We start from the raw sequence: 9,427 nt of genomic DNA on the forward strand, positions 1-9,427 counted from the left end.
CAATTGTGATCGGATGCAATTTTCCTCTTTCCATTTTAATTGAATGTGAAAGTATTTTCCAAGCACTAAATTATATTATTAACCGATCTGACAGACCTCCCCTGTAAGATTCAATCTAACGGACCTCTGTAGATTCAATCTTAAACGCGTCTGTGATGTAAATGTTGCTCAAAAAGAAATAACATCGAAAGGAAAGCAACAACTAATAAATGGCCTTGCAGAGGCCCCGTCCTGAGCCTATACACATGGCAGCCCAGGGAGGCCTGAGCTGGGCTTAGACCCCGGGCCCATGGGAACCGTCCCGCGGACCCCCGCCGCTAGGGCTCCAAGGGGCTCCAGAGAACAATCCCGCATAGGTCGGGATTGATCCCCCTCAGTGCGGGATTGAGACTATTCTGGGCAGGTCCCGAAACGTACAGAGGTCGGACTCCTAAGCAGGTATAAATAATAACGCACACCGACTGTGCAAGGTACGCTCACTATTCGACAATAACTCCCGTCCGTTTACTTCCTGTGAATCTCACTCGCCGGAAAACTAACTTGACCGTCGGAGTGCCCTCGGGGACGACCTCGGGGCTCCCATATTAGTTCACTCTCTTGTTCGCTTTGCAGGTTAGGGACACGCTCTTCTCATCAGCACGCCGAGCTCATCAGGTCAGCTCGGTTCGGGGAAGTTCCGTGCTTCTTCAGTTGGCGCCGTCTGTGGGAACGAGAAGGTACGAATAGTTGTGTTGATTGCGAGAACGCGTTCAAAGCGAACCGTAGAGAACACCGATCCCGGAGCCGGCGAGGGGTCCCGGCGAATGGAGACCGAGGCGGCTCGGGGCGCCGGGGGCTCAGCCCTTTCGGGGGAACGGAGACAGCAGATCTTTCAGTTCGTGACGGAGAACCTCCCCATGCTGGAGGACATAATTCGGCAAGCGAAGGAGGGGGGTGAAGCCGGTGGCGCGCAGACCTCTAAGGCGAAGGGGAAGGAGAGGGAATCACCTCCCGTTCCCTCAGAGGATGAGTCACTGGACCAGCCCCCCAGGAGGAAACGGCCACGGACCCCCCCTCGGCCGCAGGCCTCGGTGGTCGGGGATAGCGAGAGGTATTCCCGCGACCGGTCTGCTGGGGGCCGACCGAGGAATCCCTCCTCGTGGAAGCTTGCGCGGAACGGGTCTGAACGTTCCCCGGCCCGATCTATCAAGAGCCGGCCGCGGGACCCTCCCCAGTGGAAGCCTGTCCTGGACGAACTCGAGCAGATCCTGCGGCCGCAATTGTACGAGGACAACTAGACAGACTCGCCCTTTACCCGAGGGATAGAGGACAACCCGTTACCTCGGGGATTCAAGATCCCGAACATCAAACTGTACGACGGTTCGACCGACCCGGAAGACCACCTCTCGGTCTTCCTGACGCACATGCGTCTGCAAACCGCTGTGGATGCAGTCCGCTGCAAGACCTTCCCCATGTTTCTGAAGGGGAAGGCCCGGCTCTGGTTCCAGGGTCTGGCACCGGGGTCCATCCGGAGTTTCCCCGAGCTAGCCAGACAGTTCGCCACCCAATTCGTCTCCACGAAGACTTACTCAAAAAACGCGACTCACCTGATGGCGATCAGGCAGAAGCCGGACGAGTCCCTGAGAAATTTCATGACCCGCTTCAACACGGAGAGCTTGCAGATCAAGGACAAGGATGAAAAAGTGGTCATGGCCGCCTTCATGAACGGGCTCAGGGTGGAGGAGCTCTTCTACAGGCTCGCCGAGAAGCCTCCAGGAGACCTGGAGGATCTCTTGACCAGGGCGCACGCGGCCGATAATGCAGAGGAGGCTGCTCGCCTGAAGAGAGAGTCGGATCGGGAGCTCGGAGATCGGAGAGGACGGGGAAACCCCACCGAAAACAAGGACGGCCCGGCCAAGAAGAACGTTTTCGACCGGCTCTCAAAAGATAAAACCCCCGCTCAACCGCCGCTTCCGGAAAAAGGTTACACCCCCTAATTCGGCCCAGAGCCCAGATCCTGGCCGTTATGGAGGCGGAGGGCCTAGGAGAACGGCCACCTAAGATGGGGACACCCCAGAACAAGAGGAACCAGGACCGGTACTGTGTCTTCCACCGTGATGTTGGGCATGATACGGAGGGGTGCTGGGCCCTGCGAAAGGAGATCGAAGATCTGGTCCAGCGGGGCTTCCTGGGGCGAATCGTGCGGCAAGGTCGACCAGGCCAAGAGTCAGGACGCACCTACTGCGGAGACAGGGGCGAGGGCCAGCGTCACGACCGCCCTGAGCGGCGCGACGTTCCTCGGGGCAACTCACCCGACTTGGACACTCAGAACCTGACAGGGGTAATTAACACCATTGTTGGGGGCCCCACGGGGGGGGACAACCATGCAGCTCGGAAGAACAGGCGGCCTCCCCCCGAAGGGGATGATTCCCTAAAGCGCTTGCGCATGGATGAGGAGATCACCTTCGGACCAAGGGATGCGGTTCCCCTGGCGTCCGGGAACCACGAAGCCATCGTGATAGACGTCGTGACCAATAACTATCGGGTGAAGAAAGTGTACGTCGACCAGGGGAGCGCAGTGGACATCCTGTTTTACCGGGTGTTCAAGGAGCTCGGCTTGGAGGACGGACAGCTAACCCCGGTCTGGACACCCCTGGTGGGCTTTACCGGACCGCCCATCACTCCGGAGGGGATGATCACCCTGATGGTCACGGTAGGGCAGGCGCTCAAATGCCGGACCGTCCCCGTCAACTTCGTGGTGGTCAAACAACAATCCCCATACAACGTGTTCTTGGGACGGCTCGCCTTGAATGCCCTCTGAGCTATCCCCTCGTCTCTCCACCTCAGCGTCAAATTCCCCACCCCGGGAGGAATTATTGAGGTGCATAGAGATCCGCCAGAGCTTGCTACTTGGCCGTGCTCTGGGGACATGAGAAGGTGGTCGCCCAGACGACCAGCCTGGAGCCCTACATCCCGGGGGAGGAGGCCCGACCGTTGGGCACTCAGGACGAGATCGAGGAGTTCCCCTTGAGAGAGGACAGGCCTGACCAGATCCTCCGTATCGGTGCATCGTTACCTTCCGAGGAGAAGGAGGGCCTGAAGGCCCTGCTAAGGGAATACTCCCGGGTCTTCGCGTGGACGGTTGAGGACATGCCCGGGATTCCAACTGAACTGGTCGTCCACCACCTCAACGTGGATCCTCGCTTCAAGCCAGTGAAACAGAAGAAGAGAAGTTTCGCCCCGGAGAGGAATGAGGTGATCAGGAAGGAGGTCGGCAAGCTGCTGGAATCCAAGATCATCTTGGAGGTATATTACCCGACCTGGTTAGCCAATCCCGTCCTGGTGAAGAAGGAGGACCAGTTTTGGAGGATGTGCGTGGACTTCACAGATCTTAACAAGGCCTGTCCAAAGGATTGCTTCCCCTTGCCAAGGATCGACAGGTTAGTAGATTCTACTGTGGGTTTTGACATTTTGTATTTCCTGGATGCCTTCAAGGGATACCACCAGATAGAGATGGCCGAGGAAGATCGGGAAAAGACTTCCTTCATCACCGAGGAAGGGACGTACTGCTACCGGACAATGCCGTTCGGATTGAAAAATGCTGGAGCTACCTACCAGCGCCTGGTCAACAAACTATTCCAGGATCAGATCGACAAGAGTATGGAGGTCTATGTGGACGATATGATCGTCAAGAGTCGAACTGACCGGCAGCTCGTTCCCGACTTGAGGGAAATCCTGAACATCCTTTGGGAAAGCTGGATGCGGCTGAACCCAAAGAAATGTACCTTCGAGGTCAGGTCAGGAAAGTTTCTGGGCTTCCTAGTCTCCCGAGAGGGGATCCGGGCCGGCCAAACTCCAGGCCATCATGGACATGGCCCCCCCAAGGAGCGTCAAGGAGGTCCAACGGCTCACAGGAAGGATGGCCGCCCTGAATAGATTCCTCTCGCGCTCCGCGGTAAGGGGGTTACCCTTCTTTTGAATCCTGAAAGCACCAAAGGACTTTCAATGGACGGAGGAATGTCAGAAAACCTTCACCGACCTAAAATCATACCTGGCTGAGCTGCCTGCTCTGACTGCCCCGGAGCAGGGAGAAACTCTGTTCCTATACTTGTCTGCTTGCAACGAGGCCATTAGCGCGGTTTTGGTGCGAGAAGACAGGGGGGCTCAAAGACCAATATACTACGTTAGCCATGCTTTACAAGGGCCGGAGATGCGGTACACGCCGGCTGAAAAATTGGTCCTCGCCTTGGTGCACGCCGTTCGGAAGCTCTGACCTTACTTCCAGGCCCATAGCATTACTGTCCTGACGGATCAACCCTTACGACAGATACTCACAAAACCTGAGGTCTCGGTCAAAATGACCAAATGGGCCGTCGAACTAGCTGAGCACGACATCGGCTATCAACCTCGCACCGCCATCAAAACTCAGGCCCTGGCAGACTTCCTCGCCGAGGGAGCCAGTTTGTCTGTGACCGAGCCGAGCTTTATAACCGAGGAGGCGCGGCCGAAAGAGCCGTGGGTACTATTTGTGGACGGGGCCTCGAGTAAGGAAGGGAGCGGAGCCGGCCTGCTGTTCACCTCGCCCACCGGGGAGGAGCTGACCTACGCCCTCAGGTTTGACTTCCCGGCATCCAACAATGAGGCAAAGTACGAGACCCTGTTGACAGGATTGCGGATAGTCCACCAGATGGGCATAACCGCGATCAGGGTTCGGAGCGACTCTCAGCTCGTAGTCTACCAAGTCCGCGGGGAGTACGAGGCCAAGGAGAACGTCATGAGGAAGTATTTGACTAAGGTGCGGAAGGCGATAGCCCTGTTTGACACTTTTGAGATCGAGCGGGTGCCGAGGTCGCAGAACAAGCGGGCGGACGAACTGTCGAAACTGGCGTCCTCCTCGTTTGCCCACCTGAGCAAAGAAGTCTTGGTGGAGGTGGTCAAGCAAAAAACCATTGACCAGATCCAGGTCTTGGCCATAGACAGCCCGACCACTTGGATGACTCCTCTCGTGGATTTCCTCAGTTCGGGTATCCTCTCCGAGGATAAAACCGAGGCTCGCCGACTCCAACTCAGAGCTGCTATGTATGCCTACGTTGGGGGGACCCTCTACAGGATGTCGTATTTGTCTCCCCGACTAAAGTGCGTAACTCCTGAGGATGGCGACTATGTCCTCCGAGAAGTTCACGAAGGCCTGTGCGCGGCACATGTGGGGTCCCGAGTGTTGGCCAAGAATTGCCTGCTCCTAGGCTACTACTGGCTCTCGGTGTTTCGGGATGCCGCATCTCTTGTTCAGGAATGCCGAGCTTGCCAGGTGCACGCCCCGCTGCGCCACCAACCCACTCGGGAGATGGTCCCCATCCACAGTCCTTGGCCCTTTGCCCAGTGGAGAATAGACCTCCTGGGTCCCTTCCCCTGAGCTCCTAGAAGGTACGAACACCTCGTGGTGGCCATCGACTATTTCACAAAGTGGATGGAGGCCGAACCCCTAGCCACTATCTCCGGAAGGGCAATTCAGAAGTTCTTCTGGAAGAACATAGTCTGCCGCTGAAAATCCCGCATGTCTTGATATCCGACAGCGGGCGACAGTTTGCTGAAAATCCCTTCAGGAGCTGGTGCGTCGAGCTCGGGATTAGCCAACAATTCACCTCGGTCGGACATCCCCAGGCCAACGGTCAGGTAGAGAATGTTAATCGAACCATTCTGCAAGGGCTGAAGACTAGGTTGGAACTAGCCCAGTCTAGCTGGCTAGATGAACTCCCTAGCGTCCTCTGGGCTTACCGCACTACGCCAAGGACAGCCACTCATGAGACCCCGTTTTTCCTGACTTACGGGACGGAGGCGGTGGTACCCGCGGAGGTCGGCCTCCCCTCGCCTCGGATGCAGAATTTCGTTGCGTCAGCCAACGAAGAAGAGTTGAGATGCAACCTGGACATGCTGGAGGCCAAGCGCGAGGAAGCGGCGATACGGATGGCTAATTACAAGAGGCAACTTGCCCGCTATCATAACGCAAAGGTGAGGAATACGCAGTACCAGCCGGGTGACCTCGTCCTAAGAAAGAACTCAGTCAGCCGAGCTCATAACTCCAACAAGCTTGATCCAAACTGGGAGGGGCCGTACAAGGTCTTGGAGGCAAGTCGGGTTGGGTACTGTAAGCTTGCGAAATTAGACGGAATAGAAGTACCCCGAACTTGGCACTTCTCGAATTTGCGGTTGTTCGTAGGATAGATTGGTCCAGGGTATCTTACTGTATTCATACAAGTTCATCATTAAATAAATGTTCGCCTTTCAATTTTTAAGTCCATTCTCATTATTAATGCCGTTTAAATCTTCACTTCTACACTAGCACACTCAGATAATACTAAGTGTCCTAGTAGGGGGTCCTGAGTAGGGATGAATGGTAGCGGACGGAAGGCCTTTCAAGTCTGAGAGATCGAAACTCGACCCAGGAGGTCGGCATGATTATCTTTAAAATTTTGAGACGCTCGACCCAGAAGGTCGGCATAATTATCTTTAAAATTTTGGAGACGCTCGACCCAGGAGGTCGGCGTTTAAAATTTTGACGCTCGACCCAGGAGGTCGGCGGCTAAGGGACAAATTAAAATAAAAAATCAACGGAAGGCCTTTAAAGTTTGAGAGTTGATGCTCGACCCAGCAGGTCGGCAGGACTGTCTTTAAAATTCTGCCGCTCCACCCAAGAGGTCGGCGCAGCTTAAAAAACCTTAGGGTCCGGTGCTCGACCCAAGAGGCCGGCACGCTGCTTCAGTAAATCAGGTATGATGTTCGACCCGGGAGGTCGGCGTAATTTGAAACCTAGAGGTTTGGTGTTCGGCCCAGGAGGTCGGCGCGTCCCTGACAACTTAGTTGTTGGCTTAAAGTGTGATGGATGCTCGACCCAAGAGGCCGCCACGCTGTCTTGGTGGATCTATTTGGTACTCGACCCGGGAGGTCGGTGTGCCTTTTCGGTTACTAGAGTTCGGCGTTAGCAAGGATTGAAGGTCAAAATCAGATAGTTTCATTCAAACCTCGTTTCATATATGCGTTCAGACCCTATCTATTACAAAGCCTACTGAGCTATAAAAGAAAAGGAGAACATAGCTATGCCTTCTTCTTGCTGGCGACCTGCTTGAGGCGGGAGCTGGCGGTACACCTTAAGTATGTTGAGAGGCGTATGGTGAAGGCTATTCAAAAAGATATCTATGGAGATCATGAACTGCGGGGCATGGCCACATCCTTATAAGAAGATGGAAAGGGTTTCTGGAGTGGCCGCTACCCTAAGCCACCGGCTCCTTCTCGGAAGCCCTGCCGGGAGCCTCATCCTCCTCCAGGGGGACCTCCGCCAGCTCAGCCCCCACATCGATCCTGCCCACCAGGTCCTTCAGGGCATGCCTCTTGCAGTACCCATCGAAGAGCCAGTCCAGCTTCCCCTCGGCTGCAGGGTTGTAGTCCTTGAAGTCAGCCAAGTTGAAACCGGACGGGTTGAGACCCTTCACCTGGTCCAGGGCACGCCTGAAGCCGACCTGAAGGATGGGCTGGTTGAGGAGAGCGACGTCCGCGGCAAACTGTTCGGAGGAGATGAACTCCCGAACAACCTTCTTGCGCTCCCGGCTGACGGTGCCGGAGAGCTCAATGGCGTGGTCCTCCCTCAGCTTCGCCACGCCCTTCTTCTCCTGGTCCAGCTCGGACCGGGTGGAGGCAAGCTGGACTTGGGCCGTTCCCAACTTCTTCTCGGCCTTGCCCAATTTGGCCTTAAGGGAGTCGGCCTCCTGAAGGGCCTGGGTAAGCCTCTGCTCCGTCTCCCGATTCTTCTTTTGCAGTTCTCCAAGTCGGGAGACAGCTCGGAGAAGCGGGTCACCAGGGCAGCGTCGGCGGCATTGGCCTGAGGAAAGGAAGGTAAAAATTAGCACATCCCTAAGGAGAGAACAGGGACCCAAGTGGCCTAAGTGGATGAAGACTTACTTGGGCCTGGGCGGTGAAGTACATGTCCTGGAGCTCGGACGGACTCGCCAGGTCCAGCCACCTCCTGTCACGCGAGAGGACCAAGCCCGTGACCAACTCGCGAGCCACCTCGGGGAACTGGGCTCGGTCATTGATGGAGAGCTCCCAGGATGGGCAGAAGCGGCGGGGGTCGTGCATAGAGGGGGCTTGGCCCGGCTTCACGGGGGCCACATGGCGGAAGTGCCACAAGCTCGGGAGAGGCGTCTCCCGGGCGTGCTTCTCCGCGGAGCCAACCCCCAGGTGGACAGGGCCTCCCGACGTCAACAGGAGAGGGCGCTGTGCTGGGGCTGGCGTTGTGAGGACTCGTAAATTTCTTATATTTTTCTCAAAAATGCCTTTTTATTTAGAAATTATTCATTTATTATAGCCCTTCTACCCAATCGTTCCACAATGAGTGTAAATAAACATAGAAAGTAGGGTTTCACTTTTGGTTTCAAGATTGGAGCAAAATTAGGATTTTCGCGATTTTTCGCCGGATGAATTTTCGGTTCGGAGCAAGGATAAAATTTGGTGATTAAAAATGACTTTTAAGTGAGAAATAATATGTGATTAGGAGCAGTGATATAAGGTTAGTGAATAGGAAGTAAAAACCCTAGTACGTGTGTTTTTAAGAAAAACGGCGCGAACCGACTGGTACCGCGCACTACCGATTGAATGCACCACTTGACCACCACTTTCTTACCACATGAGCTCATTAATACTTGAGCAAAATATCCCCTCAATTCCAGCTGGCTTTGACCGAAATTGGTGGCCAAAAATACAAGGAGAAGAAAGAGAAAATTTTGTGGTTGTGGTTGATCCAAGTGTTGGCAAAACTTGTGGCTTAGACTAATCCTAATCTTCTTGCCTTTTAATCACCATAGAGCAGCCTTTCTTCTTCATTTTTCCTTGAGCTTGGCCGAGACAAGAGAGAGAGAAAGGGGGAGCAGGAGAAAACAATTTTCTTCTTGATTTGCACCATCTAAGTGATGAATCAAAATTCTAAACCGATTAAAGAGTGAGTTGTGGGCTTGGGAAGCTAGGGGAACTAAAAATTTCCAAAGGAGGTGAAGTATCACTCTTTCAAACTTTGTTTTGAGGTATAAGATCTGATCATGGTTCTTGTTCTTTTAAATTTTGGTTTAAGATGTTATCTAGCTCATGTTTTGATTAGACTACAAGTTATACAAGTTGTTGTGATGATTTTGGATGATATATGCAAGTTAGGGTTTGATGATTTTCTGCCTAAACTTGTTGTATGGTAAGTATATGTTGTATATAAGATTATATAAGGGGTTTTGGTAGTGATTGGAACAAGGAAAGGAAGAAAGTTCAATTGAAAATAAAAAATTCCAGATTTCTGGAAAATTTCAGCTCTATTTTGTCCGGTTTTATTTCACCATGTTAGAGGCCGAATTAGGCTTGGCATAAAACATGAAAGTTGTAGATAATGGTATTTTATAGTTTCCTACAAAAT

This window comes from Coffea arabica, chromosome 10e (genome assembly GCF_036785885.1).
Source record: "Coffea arabica cultivar ET-39 chromosome 10e, Coffea Arabica ET-39 HiFi, whole genome shotgun sequence".
Lineage (NCBI taxonomy): Eukaryota > Viridiplantae > Streptophyta > Magnoliopsida > Gentianales > Rubiaceae > Coffea > Coffea arabica.